Source organism: Theropithecus gelada, chromosome 17 (assembly GCF_003255815.1).
Source record: "Theropithecus gelada isolate Dixy chromosome 17, Tgel_1.0, whole genome shotgun sequence".
Taxonomy (NCBI): Eukaryota; Metazoa; Chordata; class Mammalia; order Primates; family Cercopithecidae; genus Theropithecus; species Theropithecus gelada.
In genome coordinates this window covers 74,734,624-74,744,387 of record NC_037685.1, presented here as the reverse complement: position 1 = coordinate 74,744,387, position 9,764 = coordinate 74,734,624, and the positions used below count along the sequence as shown (strand labels likewise).

Sequence of the window (9,764 nt, the reverse complement as noted above, 5' to 3'; positions counted from 1 at the left end):
AAAAAAAAAAAAAAAAAAAAAAAAAAGAAATATTTCTGAATGGTAAAAAAAAAAAAAAATTCACCATCTATGAGGTCAGATGGCAATGAAAAGTGGGAAAAATTATTTTAAACAAGTATGACAGACATAGACATAGCATTAATATAATCAGTACTTAAAGGGCTTTCTCAAATTCAGAAGGAAAACACCTAACATCTCAATAGAAAATTGATCAAAGGGCATGAGTGGGTAAAACATTAACCCTTTCCTGCTCAGACTGCTCCAAGAAGGGCAAACAGCTGACGAATATTGGGTGTTTTAAAGTAGGGTGACAGATGAATGCTTCTTTTGTGTAAAGTTACTGCTGTTTGTCTTGATGGCAATGGAGAGCACTCTTGTTTTAAAGAAGAGTGTTCTTTAATAATTTTAGAAGGTAGTGTACAACAAGCCACATTTTTACAATTTAAGAACTTTCCAGATTAAAAAAAAAGCCTCAGAAATGCCTTAATGACAGCAACGTGTGATCAGAGATGAAGCATCACAATCAGATAATGTGGTAAAACAATATAGTGCCTAAATTTTGGCCAAAGAAAAAAACAATAAAAGAAAAAATAATAAAAGCCTACTTGCGTATAGATATTGTGTTCCCGATTTTGTTTTAAAGATGCTGTTTCCTTGTGGTATGGAAACTATTATATTTGTTCTAAAATAAATTAGCAGACAGGGGTTCTTGCCAAAAAAAAAAAAAAAAGTTTCTTACCTTTCTACTGACTCACACTGGCAGAGTACAGACCAGAGGAAACATACACGTATGACTCAGTTTCCCTGATTCCTAGCAGTTCTTCTAAGGAGCAGAAGCAGCAAATTCACCTTTGTGCAAGCTGAAAGAGCCCCAGGCTTACCTGGCCTCACCACTGACAGGAAATAAGTATTCTAAAGAGAACCTCAACAGTGTCTTGCTAGAGGGGTGCAGAATCTGCAATCTCTTTTCAGTGCTGAGGCCAAGAGTGAACTTGGCCCTAACCCAGAACAGGGTTTCCTGCTGTGGAAGGGAGCCTAGTGCAGTTAGTAGCTGCAATTCAGTAATCCAAATTCTAGCAGTCTATCCTGAGGAAAATAAACTCAAAGATTTATGGAAAAGGATATGCATTGCAGTGTTATTAAAAGTGGCTAAAATCGGGCGAAGTGGCGGGTGCCTGTAGTCCCAGCTACTGGGGAGGCTGAGGCAGGAGAATGGCGTGAACCCGAGAGGAGGAGCTTGCAGTGAGCTGAGATCCGGCCACTGCACTCCAGCCTGGGCGACAGAGCGAGACTCCGTCTCAAAAAAAAAAAAAAAAAGTGGCTAAAATGTAAAAACTTAAATACCCACAAATAGAAGAATGTTTAAGTTATGGCACCTTCATAAGGCAGAATATTATTATTGCAGCCATTAAAGACTCATGTTTTTAAAGACCGCTTAACCAAATAGGAAAATACATTATTATGTTAAGTGAATAAAGCAGAGTTCAAAGTGGTATTTATGGTATGAGCCCATCTAATTATATGTATTACATATATATACACACATGTATGTATGTATATGTGTGTGTGTGGTTGTATGTATATATAAATGCCTAGGAAGAGACTAGAACAAAATATTCCAAAAATATTTTACAGTAATTTATAGCTAGATAGTATTATGTGGAGTTACATTTTTATGTATCTTTTGTACAAAATATTCTAGTATAAGTATGGTATTTTATCAGAAGTATTTAGATTTTTTTTTTTTTTTAGTTTGAGAAGTTGCAGTATATCTATACACACACCCTCTATTCTACATTGAAGTTCACAAGGTAATCCTTTTACTTCATGTGTATGTGTTTCTTTGTAGTGAAGGGTAGGAGCTTCAACTTTTGAAGTAAAACCAACAAAAACCCTTCTGGGGACTGTGTATTAATGGCAATAAGCTTTAATTGAGGGGAGAGTGTTTTAATTGTATTCCTATCTGAAATGATAGGGCTTCCTAGTTACTGCTGTCTTGTTCTTGGAATACTCTTTCATACCGGTGTTGAATGTGGGGTTTAAGGACTACCATACAAACAAGCCCAGAAAATAAAGATGTGGTATAATCAAGTGTGAGGGACTAAACAGTGAAAGTGGATACTCATCTGGCAACATTGCTGTTGCTCATCCTTAGTTTTTGCACATGTAATGGCTTATTTCCGCCCCGAAAAGAAGCTGCCTATAAAAGGTATCCACTTAACGCTTCTTTGAATGATAGCAGTCCACCACATTCTCCCAAAATACTGGCTAAAACAGACAAAAATAAGCACACATGGTGAGAATGGTGAAATTAGGGAATAGTCCCAATAAAATACCTCAAACTTCAAGGAAGTTTTGTTTAATATAATCTGATTTAGAATAAAATAGAATACACCAGAAACTGGAATAAAAATTTCCTTCTCAGGACTCTGTGTAGTGTTCACTTTTGTTAAGTGGAGGAGGCTTGGAAAAGCTCCACTAATCACCTTCAAATTAGATGAACTAGGGCTAGGTGGGAGGCAGGCAAGTTAAAGGAAGGCATCTACTAGAAGCTCACTCCTGAACACCATTACTTCTTTTCTACCCTATAGGAAGAATTTTCTATAAAAAAAGTTCTTAAGTTGACTCTAAAATGGCAGATGTGAGGACAAAAACAGATGGCCAAGAGCAATCTCTGGAATGAAAACCAGTGGTGTAAACCAATGTTAACTCTGCAAAAATGTAATTGGTTCAACTGAAATGTAAATGTACATTGATACATCTATGAAAGGCAATTAGGTAACAGCTATGTGAATTAAAAATACAGAATTCCACTTTCAAGTAATTGGAGTGGATGTGATTTCCCTATTCCTCCCACTATATACAACAAAAACTCCTGGAGATTTCATATAGAACAAACACAAGATTCTGAAAGGCAGAGAGGAGGAAGTATACTGGTTAAGGACTTGAGAACCAGAGGAATAACCTGGTGGTAAATTCCCTATGTTGTCTTCTTATCTTACATATCCAAGATTTGATACTGAAGAAGCTAGCAAGCTAGGAATACCAATGGGCACAGACAAAAAGCCCCCAATGAAGCTTACTCTCTCTAGCCAGAAATGTAGAAAAAGGGACATTGTTGCGAGACAGAACACTTTTAGACACTAATCTCTTTACCAAACAACAGAAAAAATTGTGGCCCCACTCTCACCCATACCAGGGAAGCCTGAGTGCAGAATCTAGACTTTCTTTCATTTTTCAGAGGCTATAACTATTCTCCTGTGGGGTAATATCAGAGACAAAGTAGGGAGCTAGGACTTTCATCCCTGCTGGCTGGTAACGACTTGTCCCCTCTCCTCATTCATGCTGCAGTATCAATGGGGAGTGTAGATTTCCACTTCCACCTAACAAAAGTATGTACACCTGCCCCTTGCTGGGACTGTGATATTGGAGACCTAATGGAGACTCAGGACTTTTACCATTGCCCAGTGGTCATGGGGCTACCCCCACATCAGTGTCTGAGGAGGCCACAGAGAGATCCAGAAACCCTAACCATATCCAACAGTTAAAAGAAACTCCCACTTGGGTGTCAGTGAAGGTCAAGTGGGGAACCCGGACTTTTATACCTGGCAATATGAGGTGGCATTCTCCCTTCCCCTACAGGAGCAAGGTCAGGAAAAGCCAGTGAAAACAGAAGGTTTAAATAAGTTTCAAGATCTCAGAGCGTAATATAAAAATGTTCAGCTTTCAATTGAAAATCTCTCTTTATACAAAGAACCAGGAAGACCTCAAATTGTATGAGAAGAGACAGTCAATAGCTGCCAACATTGGGATAACTGTCAGAATTATCTGAAAAGGATCTGAAAGCAGCTATGGTTAAAAAAAAAAAAAAAAAAAAAACCTTAAACAAGCAATTACACTTGAAATAAATGCAAAAATAGAAAGTCTCAGCAAGGAAATATGAAGAGGAACTAAATGAACATTTTAGAACTGAGAATACAGAAACTGAAATAAGATGCTCATTGGATAGACTCAACAGCATAGTGAAGGGGAGAAAGGAAGGCATCAATAACTGGAAGACATAACAATAGAAACTCCAATCTCAACAATGAGAGAAAAGAGAATAATGATAAACAAACAATGAACAGCACCTCATAGACCTGTGGGATTATAACAAAACATCTAACATTCATGCCATTGAAGTCCCAGAAGGAAGGAGAAAGAGAGCAGTGCTGGAAAAGTACCTGAAGATATAATGGCTGAAAATTTCTCAAATTTGGAAAAGATATAAACCTACAGATTCAAGAAGCTGAGGGAACCCCAGACAGAATAAACACAAAAAAGTTTACACTAAGATGCATTATAATTAAACTTCTGAAAACTACATTCAAGAAAAATTCTTGAAAGTGAGAAAAAAATGACACAGGAAAAATCAATTAGAAGGACAGCATATTTCTCCTGAGAAACAATGAAACCCAGAATAAAGTGGCACAATATTTTTCAAGTGCTGAAAGAAAAATTATCAACTCATTATCCTAAACCCAGTGGAATTATCCTGCAGGAATGAAGAGGAAATAAGGACACTCTCAAGATAAGGAAGACTAAGGGATTTAGTCACCGTATACCTACCCTAGAAATGTGATTTGAAAAAGTTCTCTAAATAGAAAGGAAACACTAAAAGAAGGGACTCTTGGAAACTAGGAAGGAAGAAAGAACACAGTAAGCAAAAGCATGCATAAACCTGGGTAAACATTAAGCTTTCCTTCTCCTTTTGAATTTAATAAATATATTTGGTAGTTGAAGTGTAAATTACAACACTGTCTGATGTAGGTTGTAAATAAATGCAGAGGAAATATTTAAGACAACTATATTTCAAGTGGGGAAGGCAAAGAGGCATCAAAGTAGATAGGGTTTCTATACTTCACTCAAACTGATAAAATGATACGAGTAGACTGTCTGAATTACACATGTATATGTGATACCCGAGCAACCACTAAAATATAAGAAATACATTTAAAACACTATAGGTGAATCAAAATGGAATTCTAAAATGATTAACCTACTTGAAACACAAGAAAAAACAGAGATAAACAGAACAAACCAAACAAAAAGTAAGACAACAGAGTGAAACTCTAACATATCAATAATTACATTAAATGCAGATAGTCTTAAAACCATCAAGACAGAGGCTGTCAGGGTGATTAAAAACATGAACCAACTGTATGCTGTCTACAAGAAACATCAAATATAATGACATATGCACATTGAAAATAAAAGGGCAGAAAAGATATACAAATATTAATCAATGGAATTCAAAGGTGGCTACGTTAATATCAGATAAAGTAGACTTTAGAGCAAAGAAAATTGTCAGAGACAGAACTGGAGATAATATAATGATGCAAAGGTCAATCTACCAGGAAGATATTGCAATTCTAAATGTTAATGCACGAGACAACAGAGCTACGAAATATGTGAAGTGAAAACTGATAGAACAGAAAGGAGAAACAGGCAAATCTACAATTACATGTGGAGAGTTCAACACCCCTTTCTGAAAAGTTGATAGGACAGTTATGGAGAAAATCAGTAAGGATATAGAATATCTCACAAAACTATCAACTAATAGGATCAAATTTACATTTATAAAACATTCCTCCCAATAACAGCACTATATATATATATATATTTTTTTCAAATGCCTATGGACCATATACCAAAGAAGATAATAGCTTGAGTGATTTTGAAAACCTTCAATATAAGATCATTGAAACCATATAGAGTATGTTCTCTGATCCAAATAAATCAAGCTAGAGATAACAGAAATATAAGAGGACAATCTCCAACACTTTGAAACTAAATAATATACTTTTAGTAATGCATGGGTCAGAGTGTCTGGGACATAAAAATATATTGAACTAAATGAAAATGAAAATACAACATAAAATTTGTAGGTAGCAGATAAAGCAGTGATAAGAGGGAAATTTTTAGGACTAAATTAATACATTAAAAATGAGGAAATAATCTTGAATTAATAAGTTATCACCCCAAAAAACTAAAACAAAGCAAGTTAAACTTGAAGCAGAAAAAGGGAGATAAGAGCAGAAGTCAAAGAAATTGAAAACAGAAAAATAGTAGAGAAAATCAGTGGAACAAAGTGCAGGTTATTTGAAAGATCAATTAGCTTCTAGAAAGACGGACAAGAAAGGGAGGATACATAAATTGCTAATATCAACAAAGATATTGTAGATGTCACTGCAGACCCTACAGGCATCAAAAGGAAATTAAGATAACACTGTGAGCAACTTCACTGACATGAGTTTGACAACTTAGAAGAAATGGGCCAATTCCTTGAAAAAAACAAGCTACCACAACTCATCCAACATTATGTTTGTAATTTGAATAGTACTGTAATTACTAAGGAAATATGATTTATAATTTTAAAACTCCCCCCCAAAGAAATATCCAGGCCCTATTGGTTTTACTGGAAAATTCTATCACATGTTTGAAGAATAATTAATACTAATTCTACAGAGTCTCTTCCAGAAAATAGGAAAGGAAGCAACTCTTCACAATTTATTAAGCTAGTATTTCCCTGATACTAGAACCAGACAAAAACAGTACAAAAAAGAAAACTATCTACCAATATCAATCATAAATAGAGAAGTAAAAATACTTACCAAAATATTAGCAAATAGAATTCAGCAATATATAAAAGAATTGTTTACCATAACCTAGTGGTATTTATTTTATAGATGCAATGCTCATTCAATATTTGAAAATCAATCTATGCAATCCACCACATTAACAGATTAAAGAAGCCACATGATCATATTGATTGATGCAGAAAAAAAATTTGATTAAATTCAACACCTGTTTATGATGAAAATTCTTGGAAAAAAAGAAGGAATAGTGGAATTTCTTCAACTCGATATATGACAGTCTACAAAAAAAAAAAAAAAAAAAAAAAATCCTGAAAATAACATTTTAGTTAAAGATGAAAGACTGAATGCTTTCTCTTCAAGATTAAGAACAAGGCAAGGATATTCAGTCTCACTACTCTTATTCAACAGAGTGCCAAAAGGCAAGAAAAGGAGCAAAAAGCAATAGACTGAGAAAGAAGAAAAAAAGTTGTTTTTATCTGTAGATGGCATGATTGTGTATATAGAATATATCAAAGAATCTATAAAAAAAATCCTGGAGTTAGTTCAGCAAGGTTGCAAGATACCAGCTGAACATACAAAAGTCAACTGTATTTTGATATACTGGCAATGAACACATTGACACAGAAATTGAAGAATACAATACCATTTACAATTGCTCTAAAAAGAGTTACTTAGGCATAAATATAACAAAACATGTTTAAGAAATGCGTGCTGAAAACTATACAATGCTGATGAAAGAAATAAAAAAGATTTAAATAAACAAAGAGACATACCATGTTTATGGAGTGGAAGATGTCAATTCTCCCCAACCTGATACATAGATATTGCTAGCAATTCCTATCAAAATCCCAAGAATATTTTTTGAGGATGTCAACAAAATTATTCTAAGTTCTGTATGGATTGGCAAAGGAACTAGAATATTTTGAACAATTTTTAAAAATGAAGTAGAAGGACTTAGTCTAGGCAATTTTATGAGATTATATAGATACAGTAATCAAGACTGTGGTTGGTGATGGATAGAACTATATCACTGGAAGAAAATAGAGAACACAGGTAAAGAACCACACAAATATGAACAGAAGTACATATGATTTTTGACAGAGGCGCAAATTCAGTTCACTAGAGACAAGATGCTCTTTTAAATAAATGGTTCTGGAGCAATTTGATATCCATGGCCAAAAAATGAACCTCATTCTCAGTATCACACCTTATGTAAAAATTCAAAATGGATTATGGACTTAATGCAAATCACAAAACTATAAAACTATTGGAAAAAATAAGAAAAAATCTTTGGTATCTAAATATAGAAAAAGAGTTCTTAGACTTGATGCCAAAGCATGGAAAAATTTCACTCCATTAAAATTAAAAATTTTGCTCTGCAAAAGACCTTGGTGAGTAGACGAAAATGTAAGCTACAGATTGGGAGAAAATATTTGCAAAGCAGATATCTGAGAAAGGACAAGTATCCTGGAATATATAAAGAACTCTCAAAAGTGAACAGTAAAAAACAGTTCAGTTAAAAAATAGGAAAAAAACACAAAGAAATATTTTACTGAAGAGTATATAGAGATGGCAAATAAGCTTATTAAGAGATGCTGAACATCATTAGTCATTATGGGAATGCAAGTTAAAATCACAATGAGTATCACTATACATGAATCAGAATGAGTAAAATAAAAACTACTGACAGCATCAAATGCTAGCAAAATGCAGGGAAACTAGATCATTTGTACATTGCTGGTGGGAATGTAAAATGGTACAGCCACCCTGAAAAATGAATTGACAGTTTCATAAAGAACTAAACATGCAACAATCATACAGACCAGTAATGGCATTCCTGGGCATTTATCTTGGAGAAATGAATACTAATGTTTACACAAAAATTGGTACACAAATATTCATAGCAGCTTTATTTACAATATTCAAAAATTGGAAAAAACCCTGATGTCTTTCAATGGGTAAATGGTTAAACAAATTGTGATATATGCATATCATAGAATAGTGTTCAACAATGGAAAGGAGGAGCGGGATCATCATGGCAGATGGAGGCAGGACTAGATTGCATCTCTGGACAGAGCAGTGTGCGGTTATTCGCATTGTGAATTTTAGCTCCAGATCGACTGCAAGAACAAAGTAGCAATCCCAAGAGGACCCACACTCCCTCTGAAGGAAGTGGACCCGGGATACCACCCCCCAAAACTGTGAGTGCCCCAACTGTGAAAGTGGAAAAGGGAGACCATCCTCTCCCGAGCACACACTCCCACTGGAGAAGCTGAAGGTCTGTTTGTGGAAGAAGTTTCCAAATTTACCTGGAGCTGAGTCCATTTGGAGAGCCGAGCAAAATACAGGAGTAGAGGAAACAGTGGGAAGGGCCCTGGGAACTCACTGGGTCCTCTGGCAGGCCATTCCTGCCTGGCACCACAGGGATCCAACAGGAGAGGAGCAGGGGGTAAAACCACACAAGGAGAAGGACATCTCTAGCTGAACTTTGTAACTATTTGAATGGGTTGAGAAGCCTCCTGGCCAGAATTCAGAGGAGGGTGCAAATCCGGTGTGCAGACTCCACAGGCAGGTGAAAAACCAAGCCCTTTTCTTTTGTAGTTGGAGGCAGGTATCCTGGGGCAGGTTTTCAGACTTATATTGCTCTCTGCCTGGAAACAAACATGGGGCTGTTGAGGGGAGCATGGTGGGAGTGAGACTGGCCCTTTGGTTTGTGTGGGAGCTGGGTGAGGCCTGTGACTACTGGCTTTCCCCCACTTCCTTGACAACCTGCAATGACTCAGCAGAGGCAGTCATAATCCTCCTAGGCAGACAACTCCAGTGACCTGAGAGTCTTACCCCCATCCCTGAAAGCAGCCTCGGCAAGACCCTCCCAAGGAGAGTCTGACCTCAAACATGCCTAGCTCTGCCCTGACCTAATGGTCCTTCCCTACCCACCCTGGTAGCAGAAGATAAGGGGCATATAATCTTAGAAATTCTAGGGCCCTGCCCCACCACCCATTCCTTCCCATACTACCACAGCTGATGCTCTCTGGAAAGTGTCATCTCCTGGCAGGAGGCTAACCAGCACAAAAATAGACCATTAAACCACCAAAGCTAAGGAGCCTCATGGAGTCCATTGCATCC

General features: G+C 36.4%; 1 protein-coding gene across 10 annotated transcripts in view; it reads left to right on the top strand.

Moving 5' to 3' along the window:
* ENOX1 (ecto-NOX disulfide-thiol exchanger 1) overlaps positions 1 to 9,764 on the top strand; it is a 585,101-nt gene that overhangs the window by 157,968 nt on the left and 417,369 nt on the right. The window contains exon 3 of one of the 10 annotated variants that reach the window (XM_025364774.1): positions 1,753 to 1,811. The exons of the other annotated variants lie outside the window; for them this stretch is intronic. The gene's annotated coding sequence lies outside the window, so the exon portion shown is untranslated. The remainder of the gene's footprint in view (positions 1 to 1,752; positions 1,812 to 9,764) is intronic. 10 annotated transcript variants of the gene reach the window in all.